General features: G+C 35.0%; 1 long non-coding RNA gene across 2 annotated transcripts; it reads right to left on the reverse strand.

The window, feature by feature from the left end:
• Nucleotides 1–2,318: 2,318 nt before the first annotated feature.
• LOC123535103 (uncharacterized) lies at nucleotides 2,319–14,458 on the reverse strand. 2 transcript variants are annotated; one of them, XR_008366520.1, is made up of 6 exons: nucleotides 14,324–14,458; nucleotides 14,084–14,157; nucleotides 13,230–13,372; nucleotides 12,719–12,739; nucleotides 11,801–11,878; nucleotides 2,319–11,028 (listed from the first exon to the last, which is right to left on the reverse strand). It is a non-coding gene; the product is annotated as an uncharacterized LOC123535103 (long non-coding RNA). The 2 variants fall into 2 exon arrangements; XR_008366519.1 differs by having other exon boundaries at nucleotides 13,230–13,414.
• Nucleotides 14,459–15,280: the final 822 nt, after the last annotated feature.

A 15,280-nucleotide genomic window follows, 5' to 3' on the forward strand; every position in this document is an offset into this window, starting at 1 on the left:
TAGCAATAATTTCCTGATAACTAAAAATTTCTATTTTTCGTGTTGTCATACAATTTTAAGGTCAACGCCTTTATCAATATTGTTTCTTTGCTTGTATTTATGGTGAAGTGTTTGATACTATTTATAGTAAACTTTATTGTTCATTTCATGTTGTTTTAGCATTATTTTATAATGTTAACTTTTGTAAGTATTGTGTTAGTAAAATATTTAAAGTGATTTTTTGTCAATTTTTTTAACCGTAACCCTTGAGAAAGTTTTAGCTTTGAAAATGAGATTAAACCGTCGCACGATTAAGTACTGAAGGAGGACGAATATGTTTCAATATCAAATATCTGACATTCCTGTTATCAAGATCGCCCGTTATTTCTTAAGACACTAACATTATGCGTAATGAAATAATATGCTTTGGTAATAGTGATAATATACAGCTTGCATCCATTTGCAAATGCATTTTGTTTCTAGTAAGTTCTCCTGAGTGGTATCCATCTGACTTTATTTTAAAAGAAGAAGATAAATTTGAGCCGCACCATGCGGAAACCAACAGTGCATTTTCGGCCAACATGGAGCCAGACCGGCTGGTCAGGATATATGCTGTTCGCTTTCAAAGACTACAGCAATTAGAGAAACCGTTAGCGAACAGTATGGATCCTGACCAGACTGCGCGGATGTGCAGGCCGGTCTGGATCCATGCTGGTCGCAAATGCACTATGTTGGTTTTCTCATGGTGCGGCTCATTTAATTTCCGAACTTGAAACAATGTCCATAAGGGCAGATGGTGATTTCCTTTGCATAAAAATGGAAAGTCGTCACATGATATAAAATTGTATCAGCGTGTCTTTCTTTCCACAAGCACCATCAACAAAAACAAAAACATCACCACAGTTCACATTACCATCTTCTTGTATCAAAGCCTGCCATTTGAGGAAAAAGTCTTGACGGAGTGTGAAACTAGCCTGAAATATTGCCGCGCACACTCTGAACTTGAAGGGCTTCTTGAGTGTTGGTTTGAATTAAGATATTACTGAGTGTATAACAGACTGAGACTGATGCAGAAAAAAGAATTTTATATATTCAAACATTTACTGAAGTATTCATGACAATTTTGTGTTTCTGGATGTTCAAACTTTGCAAATTTGTAAAGTGAAAAATTGCACTTTGAACAACTGTCAAACATCAATGCATACGTTACTGTACGTTTGCGATTATTTAAGTCACTTTTCAGGTTGTTAACGTTGGCATAAATAAGTGGCTCATGTTCACAAAACACCTTTCTGTCTCCGTTTTCTTTGAGACGTAAATTTTGATAACAATTTTTACTAAAACGTCAATATTAAATTCCAGTTGAAACTGAAAGTCACTTGCATATAGTTATTTTAACATTCAACTTTAAAAATGCAAATTAGATATAAATGACGAATACATTTTCACTTTCAAACTCCGATGAGACTGAAAATGTTTGTGAACATGATGTCATTCACTGTTTCAGCATTGATTTATTATACAGTGGAAAGAAACTTTAAAAACCTATTGAAGCCAAAATGAGAACTTTGTCGTTATTTTCCTTTGAATTGTTTCATTTAAGGTTGTTCTGCACATTTGATTAACCGGAAGTAACGCCTTAACGTCATTTATCCACTTGGAATAATGTTTGGTAGCCATTATACATGATTGATTGTTTGTTTGTTTGTTTTTGGTTTAACGCCGGTTTTCAACAGTATTTCAGTCATGTAACGGCGGGCAGTTAACCTAACCAGTGTTCCTGGATTCTGTACCAGTACAAACCTGTTCACCGCAAGTAACTGCCAACTTCCCCACATGAATTATCAGTGGTACATGCGTATCGAGGATCGAACTCGCGACCCCGCGATCCGTAGACCAACGTTCTCCCTACTGAGTTAAGCGGGCGGGCCTATTATACGTGTAGAATAAATGTTGCCGGGAATATATTACATCCTGTATATTAAGTGTTAAACAATCATCGCTTCTGTATTCTAAATAAAATCTGTAAAAAGATCCTTTGGAAGCAAAGGATGCAACCAAGCAGAAAAATAGCAGACTCGGTTTGATTGAGTCAGTTCATAAGAGGTAATATAATATGCATCACCTCTCACGCCCTCTAGCACCGGCTTAAGCGGAACTCTATTACACATCAATTGATAGACTCCATGATCCCAAAGGACCAGAAAATATAGCATATATATAGCATTATTAATTTTGAAAAAAATGGTGGCTTTGAATAATTCAGAATGATAGCATAAAATAGGCAGCAATGTAAGGACTCCATTTTATATTTGACGAATTATGAAAAACTAAACACACAGATTTATACATTTTATTTGGTTATATAATTGAAAAAGATGAATCTACAACTATACTGATATTTTATTAAAAACTACATTATGGAACATTTTCTATACGCGAAGATATCTTCAAAAGTGCGATTTTCCCATAGAACCATTGAAAAAATTGACAAGAGATTAACATTTTCAAATCAGTGTAACAAGAACTCAATACCCTATTTTTTCCGAAATTTCCCAATATATTCTGATGTTTCGAACAATCAAGCTTTAATCACATTATACAGTGTAGATTTTTTATCCGAACGTGCAGAACTACAGGAATGCTCATTGTAACCACGACGATGTTTTCATTAAAGAAACAATATATAGCCAAAACATGTTTAAATATCTTTTGACACGACGAAGAAATTATACGAATGCGGAATACTTCCACACGTGGTGTAACCCGAGTGAATTTTTCTACGCTGTGTATGTTCATGTTGTATTGGGAGTGTTTAAATGTATCTGTTCGTCTCCACATTCATTCGTGTCTAATACGATATAATGTATTACAGTTTGATGATTAATGTAATCACTACCTTATGGCACTAAGGTGACATCAACGTGACTGTTTTATAATATAATTAAAACATCGCTTGAGATTACACATTCCGGGGAATATATATACGACAGCGTATGTCTTGTAAACTATTCAGCACGACTAATAGTCAATTAAGTACAGTTATTTGAGGCTTGTCTTCAAATAGATGACTTTATCCGGAGTCTTAGATGGCAGACAACTCTTCGGGGCATATTGGTTTGGCCAGCCACGCTACTTTGACATCATCAGCTATACGTCATCAATGATAGCACGCGATAACTTTCTTTTTGAATTGGATTTCAGCGAAACAGGTCACGTTTTGTTATAGTTTTTACAAACTTTTTAAAAGACAAAAGATTTTAAGGATTGATTTGCGGATTTTATTTATTCAGTTATAACTTAAATGAGTTATGCTGTTTAGAATATTTTTAATTAGCTGAGATACGGGATAAAGGTAGATCTAGAACTATTTCGTATTTTAGAAGCTACTAGAATCATGGTCTTTGTCTAATTTTCAGTTTTTCATTTTAAATTTAAATCTTTTGCTATTATAACTTATGTGACTTTAGAATTTGCTCTGCTCTAGATTATATTATTTTCAATTTATTTCCTGATAGAAATGCCACGTCAGAAGACTCGAGCAAGGAATGCAAATGCTCATACTGCCATTACTGGTGGGAGTGCTACGACAAATCGACGCAGGCGGAGTGAGAGGCGTCAACAAGTTGCCAGAAATCTGGCTACCTTATCATAAGACAGTAACGTTAATGCTACGACAAACAATGCATTAAACATTTCAAATGTCAGTTTGGACCCATTCAATCAGAGTTCTGGATCTAGACTAGATCTGCCATGCTCCGCCGAACACCAACCGGTGAGAGATACAACGGTCAGTGATAACGGACAAAATGAATTCTATCAGCCTGGTGTACAAACCTCGAATGGACAAAGTGCTAATTGCCAAATCCAAGCAGCGTACTCGAATATGCAAGTCATAGATGGACAAAATCTAGCAGCTCCTTATTGGAATAATCCAGTAGTTACACAATATTCGGACAATGGAGATAATTCCAGTTATGGCAATACATTCCAGCCGTACCCTACGCAAACTTCTACGCAACAATCTGTGTATCAACAAACTCCTATGCAACAATCGGTGTATCAACAAATTCCTACGCAACACTCTGTGCACCAGAGAATTCCTACGCAACAATTTGTACACCAGCAAATTCCTACGCAACACTCTGTGCACCAGCAAATTCCTACGCAGCAATCTGTGCATCAGCAAATTCCTACGCAACAATCTGTGCACCAGCAAATTTCTACGCAACAATCTGTGCATCAACAAACTCCAATGGTTCCTAAAAGTTATGGCAATGAATTCCAGCCGTACAGTATCGGTACTGGTTCAACCGTTGGTAACATACCTGTCAACATAGCACATAGCGGAACCCAACAGACAGTTCAGGCAACCACAGGCACGAACATTAGTAACGAGCCTCAACTGTCAGGTAATATTTTTATGACTTCTGTTTGTACAGATTTTTCACTACATGTTAGTCAAGGTTTGAGAGAAAAAATTTTGAAAGGGGAATTTATAGAATTAGCTTCATTACTTGATAAACAAGACTCAGATTCTCACTGTATCAAAATTGTTAACGGTCAATTACAAATAACTTCATCTGAGATGAAAAAACGAGAAATATTAACCACTGAAAAATGGACCGATGCTTTTATGATTTATATGAATATACTTGTAGAAAAATCACCATTGCTTGCTAGAGAACTGTTACAGTATTGTAATACAATTCGTTCCGCTTCAAAGCAGAACTCGACGGGCTGGGTAAAATACGATAGGCTTTTCCGTCAAAAATTGTCAAAATATTCATGTATGAGATGGTCAATGGTTGACTCAGAGTTGTGGCTTCGAACTATGACTAGCAATCATACTACACCATCACTCGATAAGCAATGTTATGAATTTAATAACAATGGTTATTGTTCAAAATATGGATGCCAGTACTTGCATAAGTGTAAAAACTGTTACGGTCCACATTCTTCTATTGTTTGCAGAAATGGGCACGCAAACGAACCATATAAGCCTAGAGGCGTTCCAACAAATATCACAAGGTTCCCTAGACCCCAACATCGACCTGACTTTACATGCCCAATTAGGGGACCTCGGCAATACGCCAATAGACATATCGCGTTTAGAAACATGGCTCCAAGATTCCGACCACAGTGATAAGATATATTTGTTGAAGGGTTTCAGAGAGGGGTTTCGGCTCGAATACAGTGGTCCACGATCACTTATTCATTCAAAAAATCTCAGATCAGCAATACTCAATCCAGACATACTCTTAGCAAAACTAGATAAGGAAGTAGAGCTTGGTCGGATGATAGGTCTATTTAAAGACAAACCGTATACGAACCTTCGTATTAACCCGGTTGGTTTAATACCGAAGAGCTCTGGGGGTCTGCGCCTAATAACACATCTATCGTATCCCTATGGTAACAGTGTAAATGATTACATTGACGAACGCTTGACGTCTGTTCAGTACTCAAAATTCGAGAATGTGATTCAAATCATTCAGCGATTAGGACCAGGTGCATTAATGGGCAAACGTGATGTAAAGTCTGCTTTTAATTTGTGTCCAGTTCACCCGGATGATTTTGATATTTTAGGAATCAGTCATAACGACAAGTATTGGATACAGAAAATGCTTCCTCAAGGCTGCTCAATCAGTCCAGCAATTTTTGAAAAATTTTCAACATTTTTACAGTTTACCGTAGAAAATCACGCAAAATCAAATAATATTGATCATTATCTGGATGATTTTTTCTTCGCCGGTTTAGCTGGCACAAACGATTGTGCAGACTTGATGACATCATTTGAATATATCTGCAATGACATTAAAGTTCCAATAAATCATGAAAAATCAGATGGTCCGACAACAATTTTAATATATTTAGGTTTAGAGATAGACACAATTCGCATGGAAATACGTGTTCCAGAGGAAAAAAATTTTAAAGCAAAAGCGCAAATTTCAGAGGCTCTTTTAAAAAAGAAAATTACTTTAAGTGCATTACAGTCTATACTCGGAAGCCTGAATTTCTTTACTAAAGCTATCCCTACTGGTACAACATTCAGTTGCAGATTATATCAAGCTCAGTCCCAAGCAAAGTTGCCCTATCACTTTATCCGTCTTACATACGAATTAAAGGAAGATTTAAAAACGTAGCTAATGTTTTTAAATTCTTTCAATGGAACTTCCATAATGCCTGAAGGAAATTGGGTATCCGACCGACTTCTCAATATGTACACAGACGCGGCCGGAGGTAGACGTTTAGGCTGTGGTGCATATCTAAATGGGGAGTGGTTTGTTTTTAAATGGCCTGTCTGCTGGCCTGAAGAAATATATAGAGACATCACACTGCTAGAAATGGTTCCAATCATGCTCGCGTTTTTAATGTGGGGTGTCAAATTAAAGGGGAAGAAAATAGTGTTGCACTGTGACAATATGGCTTTAGTTCACATTATCAATAAGAAATCGTCAAAAAATAAGAGAGTTCCCTGATTTTATTAAGGCACTTGGTGTTAGTTCTGCTGCATAATAATATCCAGCTTAAGGCTGTTCACATTATTTCAAAAAATAACGGCATTTGTGATGCAATAAGCCGTTTACAATTTCAAAGAGTGCAGACATTACTACCAAATTTTGCATGTAAAACCCCTCGCATGATTCCTCTTGAATTTCAGCATCTTCTCAGCACGAAATTAGTCGGCTAATACACGGTTCTCTAGCTGATAGTACACATAAGACTTACAATTCAGGATTACGTTCTTTCGAAAATTTTAGAGACCATATGAATTATGTTAAGCAATGGCCTCCAACGGTGCAACAGTTACAAGAGTATATTGCGTGTTTGTCCCAAAGAGGATACGCACATAGAACAGTAGGTTGTCACATTGCCGCTATCGCATTTACATGTAATATTAACGGGTTACTCGACACAACCCAACATTTTAAAATAAGAAAAATGTTAGAAGGGATGAAACGATTGCAAAATAGATCAGACGCTGGAAAACCGATCAGTTTCCAATTATTACTAGATCTTTTAAACAGTTTGCGTTTTATTTGTACTTCTTTTTATGAAACTTTACTTTTCAAAACAGCATTTCAGATAGCATTTTTTGGCTTGTTGAGAGTAAGTGAATTGAGATTCACAAATAAGGAAATTATCATACACCCAAACTATGTTCAACTCTATTTAGCCTCCTCAAAAACCGATCAATTTAGAAATGGCACAACCATAAAAATATATTATTCAGCAGAATCCGCAATGCTAAAAGCGAATCTTTTACAATATGCAGCTATTAGACCAAACATACAAGGGCAATATTTATGTCATTCTAATGGCAGTCCTTTGACACAGTACCAATTCAGACAAATTCTGCGTAAAGCATTGGCGTCTCTCGGACATTCGAATGATTACTTTCAAACACATTCCTTTCGGATAGGCGGTGCAACTCATTTATACCGTGCAGGTGTCCCCGAACACGCAATTCAAACTTTTGGACGTTGGAGGTCAAGTGTTTATAAAAATTACATCAGATTATGAGTTTGTTAAATACTTTCAGATAATATTCAAGTATGGATAGTTGGGTCTTCGATGGTCCGGGACGCCTTCTATCGTGTTCACAGTGGGAATTTTCAACTGCCGGGTGTAGACATCTTTTGGGATTTTCAGCCCGGTATGCAAATGCATCATTTAAGTAGTAAAATTTATGAATTGTTAGCTTTATATAAACCACCTCAATACTTAGTCGTTCATTGTGGAGGAAATGATATAGGTCAAAGTCCATTAAACGAAACAGAACTGTTAGCCATCAACACGTTACAAGAAATGCAGTCTGCGACTAATACTAGAATAATTTGGTCTCAGATACTGCCCAGATTAGTATATTGCAACGAGATTAATCATTTTAAATTGAATAAGTGTCGGCGTCGTTTCAATACCACACTGGCAAAACATTGTATACAACGTGGTGGTGCATACATCAGATATCCTCAGATTACTGAGAAAGCATATTTGTTCAGAGACAATGTTCATCTCTCAGAAATAGGGAATGATATTTTTATTAGTAATCTTAGGCACGGACTGTACTCGGTCTTATACAATAATGCAACATGTTTTCCTGAAGAGAGAGTGTAAAACTTCGTGTTTCACATATAAGTTCATGTGAGTCATAGTACTAAAGATCGTGGAATATTAATATTTAGATAATTATCTATTTGCCAAGCACTTTTATTATGTATCTGAAAATCCATTACTTAGATATTTAAGAATTCTGTACATCAGTATCGATTTTTGCGAAATTACTATAGGATAATAATAAACTTGAATTGAAGTATAATGTGCGGTCTTTCCATTTAACCATCTTAGCAACTTAGCCATCATATACAAAATGTTTAGTAAATTATCGAAAAAAAAAATACACATTAATTTGGGTTGTTTTTGGGGTATTTGATAAAATAGCCCTAGTCCTTTTGGCAGGGCTCGATCCGCGGTGTCTTTCGAACCTCTGCCCGAGCTATGGCATTCTAGTGCTGATTTTATCAAATTGTTTTACATTATATTAACGATTTACGCTATTGTATATAGATATTTGTCATAGTTATAGATATGTCAGTAATTTGCATGTAAAGCATACATCGTATATCTCATATATTCAATTAACAGTCAGTCATGGCCAAACCAAATGCCATCCAAATATAATTAAAACAACATAAATAAACAAAAAGTTTTATACCAGATTCTAGCTGTTTCTTTATTAATGTGTGATTTTGTTATTAGGGTCTACGGATAAGTACAGTTATTTGTGGCTTGTCTTCAAATAGATGACTTTATCCGGAGTCTTAAATGGGAGACAACTCTTCGGGGCATATTGGTTTGGCCAGCCACGCTATTTTGACATCATCAGCTATACGTCATCAATGATAGCACGCGATAACTTTCTTTTTGAATTGGATTTCAGCGAAACAGGTCACGTTTTGTTATAGCTTTTACAAACTTTTTAAAAGACAAAACCCACCCACCCGCTCCTGAATAACTATATAGATAGATAATGTGTTTATTACAGTACTTTTTCTGTGCTTCTGGGTTTGATTCTCGTTACAGGTTAGAGGGAATCGTCATGACTGACTTCAAAGAGCCCACTGATACAATGTTTGGTTTACCATGTCAACAGTTTGAGACTCGCACACAACACCTCGTGTTATACACGGAACTATGGTTGACGTTAGTTAAATAATACAACAGAGGTCAGTAGTGTTATGCTGACGGACATTAATAAGTTGTGCGTATGTGTGCAGACATTTACTTTATGTGAAACAGTGTAATGTTATATTATGTGCATACTACTTACTTCCGGACACTTATAGTTCAGTGGGCATTCTAGTGTTGATTTTATCAAATTGTTTTACATTATATTAACGAATTACGCTATTGTATATAGATATTTGTCATAGTTATAGATATGTCAGTAATTTGCATTTAAAGCATACATCGTATATCTCATATATTCAATTAACAGTCAGTCATGGCCAAACCAAATGCCATCCAAATATAATTAAAACAACATAAATAAATAAAAAGTTTTATACCAGATTCTAGCTGTTTCTTTATTAATGTGTGATTTTGTTATTAAGGTCTACGGATAATTAAGTGTTACAATGTTCTGTTCTATCATTTAAATTCTACACTGCTCTTTTTTTATGAAAAAAAAAAATAGACCAGATATGTCAACACTAATTTTCGTTGACTGTATGACGCAAAATAATATATCAATATGACGTCAGTGCCGTGATTTAATGACAATAAACATATTTTGTCATAATAATAGATTCGGTTACAAATATGCTTAAAAAGCCCCTAATAATAGACAATTTTCCCCATTTTAGCGCGATTTGCTCTAATAGCAACGTATTCTTTTTGATTAAACTGAAAATGTTTAAAAGAGTCTAGGTTGATGGCCACCACAAAACCTGTAAAACAGTTTCTTATAAATTATTAGTAAAGTATCCGCTGTATACACATAAGGAATATTGCGGGCATCGAACATTTGGTTTCAGGCATTGGTACTTGAAGATCTCTGGCAGCCATACGTTTTTGATGAATCGGAATAATTAAAAAGTTCTTTGTAAAGTAGTACCCAAGGACTATATGTGTGAATTTGTTTGAAAATCGAACAATATATAGTTTCTGACAAAATTACTTCACACATATACACATATACATATACTGAGAAGTGACCATGCCCTCTGGTTGTCATGTGTTTTAACGAATCGGATTACTTTGAACAATCCTAGAAGAGGGTCTCCATGAAAATATGAATAAAATCCTTTGAAAATCAGACCTGCGGTTTCTGACTGAAACATTTCTTTTAAAGTTCCGACTATATACTAGTAGGGAGAAGTAGAGGATCACTAAAAGCAAGATTTGTGTGCAATTATTTCATAATCTGGACATCAGTTTCTGACAAGTCCAAATTACATGCATACAGTGAAAAATGACCATGCTCTCTAGCAACGTAGTTTAAATCGTTAGTTGTCATTAACAGCTCGAGAGTCATATGGCATGTTAATCTTGTCAACTGATTTTTACAAGAAACGTTGTTAATACCATGCATTTTCCGCATTTATATTTCGAATGTAAGTTAGATTCTGATATTAGTCCTCAACTGATGATGCCGCGATATTTCTGTTCTTCGTCACGTTTCTGCACTTTTTTAGAAATTTCATGTTTTGAACATTTTGTGCTGATGTCATGTTTATGTAAAATCCAAATCTCATTCAGTCAGCAAGGACATTCACACTAAAAACTGGAATAACAGAGATACATTTACAAATATTTCTTGCCTAACTAAATAATATTGATAAACTGATCTTGCTGAAGTTTTGTCCAGGATCAAGAAATGTCATCCTCCGTTATGTCGACATCTGCATCCGTCGTCATATAAAATAAGACCAGATATCTCGCAATTTTCGCAGCATACCGGTATATTGTTGATATTGCCTACCTTCCATCTTGGAAGCTTGAAGCATTGATAACACTGTTTCCCTGTCCAGCAGTCCCCTTTCAATGCTGAAAGATGAAATTATACAAACGTTAATTTTCATGACCCAGTCATCCGAGTATCGTTTCAAGACCATTAGTAACTGATCTCTGTTTTTTCTTTATTTTTTTTCATCTTTTTGATCTTGCGTTGTAAGGGTAACATTTAAGAAAGTCCCATTTGGCATTTTTGAAATTTTAGTGCGCATGGAGTCATGCTGAACATATATTACATCTTATTTGATTTTAATGTAATGAAGCTGTAATGACACTCGGTAATTTCCGTGTAGTTTCGTACTTTGGCATTCCTCGGGCGTAGAGAATCTCAACGCGCGCATAATTTTCCGTAAAAAAAAAGAATGTTTCTCATTGCAGAGTTGGTGCAGCCGTTCTGCGCAAGCGCGGAATTATTATCAAATGGAACGCACGGCAAAAATACTCATTTTTTTGCATGTCCGCGCGCATTTAGTGTATAATATGCATAATATACTGACTAAAGGTTACGGTTAGAATCACCATGGTTACAAAATATATACATTTAAGATATTTTTGTTCAAATTTAGTTAATCCGGTATATACCGGAGTCTGTAATATATCACAGGCGCACCAACTCTGTATTTAGTCACAGCCAAAAAAAAACAACGGAAAATGACGTCATCGCATAGGGGAATAGTCACGTGATTTACCAATTGTCATTACGGGTCCACTACCTTGAAAAGTATAACATAATGTATAACCTAATGTATAACCTAATAACGTCTATGTTATATATTCAATATTCAAGTTATGTATAAAAACTTACGGCATGTTTTTCTGCCAGAGATTATTTTTGGTGTCAGTGATGAAATATCGATACCTGGATAACTAAATGGTCCACATTCTGAAAAGACGAAAGTATGGAAAATAGAGATTATAACATCCGAAATACAGCCATGAGTTATCACTAACTCGTTGCACATTTAGATTCTTTTCTAGACTTGGCCCGAAAGCTATGACTCGTGTACGTTTCAAACTTAGTGTGAAATACGTCTTGTGAAAAGCCAATTTTGATATGAAGATTTTTAGCAAAGGATCGTTGTGAAGTACAATTATAATCTGAAAAAAAATCATAGAGGTTTAGAATCGCTGTTATAAATTAGGGGAATGTAAATACAATCACTTTATACATGCTCGAAAAGGATTTTGAATTATCTTCTTATTTCCAAATGTCAGTGTAGGTTTTATTTTAATTAAACGCTGTGTAGAATGCGAAAACGGAGATATCAGAAAATACTGTATGAGCTACACATTGTATCGCTAAATTAGATTGAGAAAAATGTTTTCTTGCTGACATTGTCACAAAGTGTGACTTTTCATCCCGGTTTTATATTATGTGTAGTGCAATATAACGACCAGTCTCCAATACAGAGTTATCGTTCTTTCACTTCCGCTTTTGAAGCTTGGGAGAGAGGTTAGGAACGATAACTCTGTGGAAAAGATTTATAACTGACAAGGGCCATGAGTCTATTTATATTTTATATTTTATGAGTTTATTTACATTTGATATATACCCTCGTAAATAAATGTGTACACAGTCTGTAAATTGCGTAACCGTAGAATAATTTCGCTTTTCTGATAAGAGCTTTTACTTTGACGTCATGTTTGTTTTACATGCAAGATGAAAATACATATCTTTCATCCACGTATACCGCATTTTGCCATATTTCGTATATATACTTACCGTTTTTCTGTTCTGAAGATTCTGAAATAAAAAGAAGAAAAAAGTAAGTAACAACCAAAATAATTTGAAATACGATTATTCAGTTCTACAGGATGTACACGTGTCTGCACGTAAATAACGTTTCTCGGAGCACGGCAACGTTGATTTTATCATAATTCATTGTTTCAAACTTCAATACAAATACAAAATCAAACAGTTGAAATGGCAAGCTTACTCTAGCAAATCAACAAATGTATGATTAATTCAACTTAGCATGCTTAAGTAAAAACAAAAGGGTTTGGCAACAAAGTTTGCCAACATTAGAGGATTGGTCCTTTCCCTTAAAACAGAGTCAATGTGTTACGTGTTTTTTTTTGTTGCGAACAGCATATACAATCGCTCAAAGTTATACCGGATAGGACGCTTCATTTATCGAAATATTAAAATCACAGCTAAGAAAATGAAACTGAAACGGAAATATTGAAGTATTTTTAAAAAAGATGATAGAAAAGTGAAATAGACCTGAACTCACCATTTTCCTTGTGTTTTATGACAACCAGGGGTACAGTGATGGCAATAGCAGCAACTATTACTACCGCGATAACCACTCCAATAATAATATATAGGTAACGATTCCTTCTGGCTTGGGGATTTTCATACCTTGTATTAACACTCCTGTTAATGAATAGCTCCAACACCCCTTCACTATGATGATTTCTGGTCCAACAGGTATATTTGAATTAAATCACGAATTTTAAATAAATATAAACGACTGTCATTATTGAAAATAAAAAATAAGTTTGGTTAAAGAATACACCTTAATATTTATAAAAGACAATAAACGGATAGAAAATCTAATTCATAAATTTTTATCATAATTGAAAAAATAAAGCCTTTAGAAACTGTATTGATGTAAGCACAAAGGGATGGTATCATTTTACACTAACTCGGTGAACCTTTATAATGGTTCTATAGAAATGTGTATAATAATAGATCCTTTGCTATTCTGTGAAAAGAAATATGGTTTCATTTTGAATGTTTAAAAATAATTGAAATAAATAGATCGTAATAATATAAAGCGAAACTGAGCTTAGATCCTTGAAATAGAACCCTTTCTATTGTTTATACTATTATCCCTGAACGTATTGGATCACGTTTAACCCCCTATTGTTTCATGCTGACTCACCTCAGGGTGCAGCTCGCTATTGTTAGGTCGTCGTCTGCTAGATACGTAAATATACCGTTCACGTCCTAGCGATCCTCAAAAAACAAAATGGCGGTTTATATAGATAAAGAGAGAGAAAATTGTGCTATAGAGATTTTTTTGTTTGTGCTTCTAAATAAATCTTCTATAGAGATCAAAACAACGAATACATTTTAAAATACCTTGTCCTGTTGTCATATGACGCTGTGACCGCCGAATCTAGATACTTTTCTTTGGAGCTCATTGCACGTCTTGTCTAAAACAGACAGAAGAAGTCTATTCAACAATTTTTTTAAAAAAAATATATAATTCAATTAACCAACATGTTTACCCCTCCATACTTCTTTAATCACAGTCCATAGACCATATTTGTAAGCCGAATCTGCGGAAGATCTAATACACAATAAAATGTTAATGTTTACCCAAATTTTTTAAATATCCAATGTTTACAGCCGATCTATATAAGTACTTTAGCATCAAATCTCACGCATTCCTTGCCATGTCACGTATCTGCTGTAGGTTTCCAGAGCTCCGCCTACTGGTGCCTGGGAACGCCCATTAAACCAATGAGTGCGAACAAAACAAGCTTCCGGTTATTCAACGAACTGACGGCATTGACCCGAAAAGTTATAAATATGATTACTTAATTACTGACTGTTGGTCGCGGATTGTGCACTTTTTAAACAAAATATTTTAAATGCAGCGTCATGTTGATTTCACAGACCTAATCACAACATTCAATAACAATGTGCGTGAGTGTCCATAGTAATTTAACGGACGCATCATATATGTAACACGGCAGCCTAAATAAACCCGAATATCATTATGTATTGGTTTATTTGAACATGTAAGCATGTAATAAACAGAAAATTCGTTAATCTTCACCAGTTAACATAAAATAGAAAGAAAATTTGTTTGTTTTCAGTGAGGACTGTACATCCACCCCCCCCCCCCCTCCATCGTGCATAAATAGTGTTATAACTTTTTTTGCTATAAATTATTAATTTGGAATTTCGGAACTTCCATAACTACTTATACAGAATAATATGTTGAAGCAGTGTGTGACTTGTTTGTTTACAAATAAATAAAGATATTAAAGTCGATATTCTTGTTTAATAATATCTGAAGTTTATTTTCACTCTGTTAACGTACATTTAGCTTACACTGGTATGAATGTGTTTTAGATGTGACACGGATTTTCAATACTTGATGTATCCTTCTGTAATATGCTTTGGAATTCTCTTGAAGAAAACACATCAGGAATTGTGTTAAAGTTACCTTCCCATGCTTCTAAATCATAATTTTGATATACCGTCATTAGATGCGTGACACGACCTCGCAGACTTACATTCAATATGCGACATGTCAAACATACATAC

This window comes from Mercenaria mercenaria, chromosome 12 (genome assembly GCF_021730395.1).
Source record: "Mercenaria mercenaria strain notata chromosome 12, MADL_Memer_1, whole genome shotgun sequence".
NCBI classification, from domain to species: Eukaryota; Metazoa; Mollusca; class Bivalvia; order Venerida; family Veneridae; genus Mercenaria; species Mercenaria mercenaria.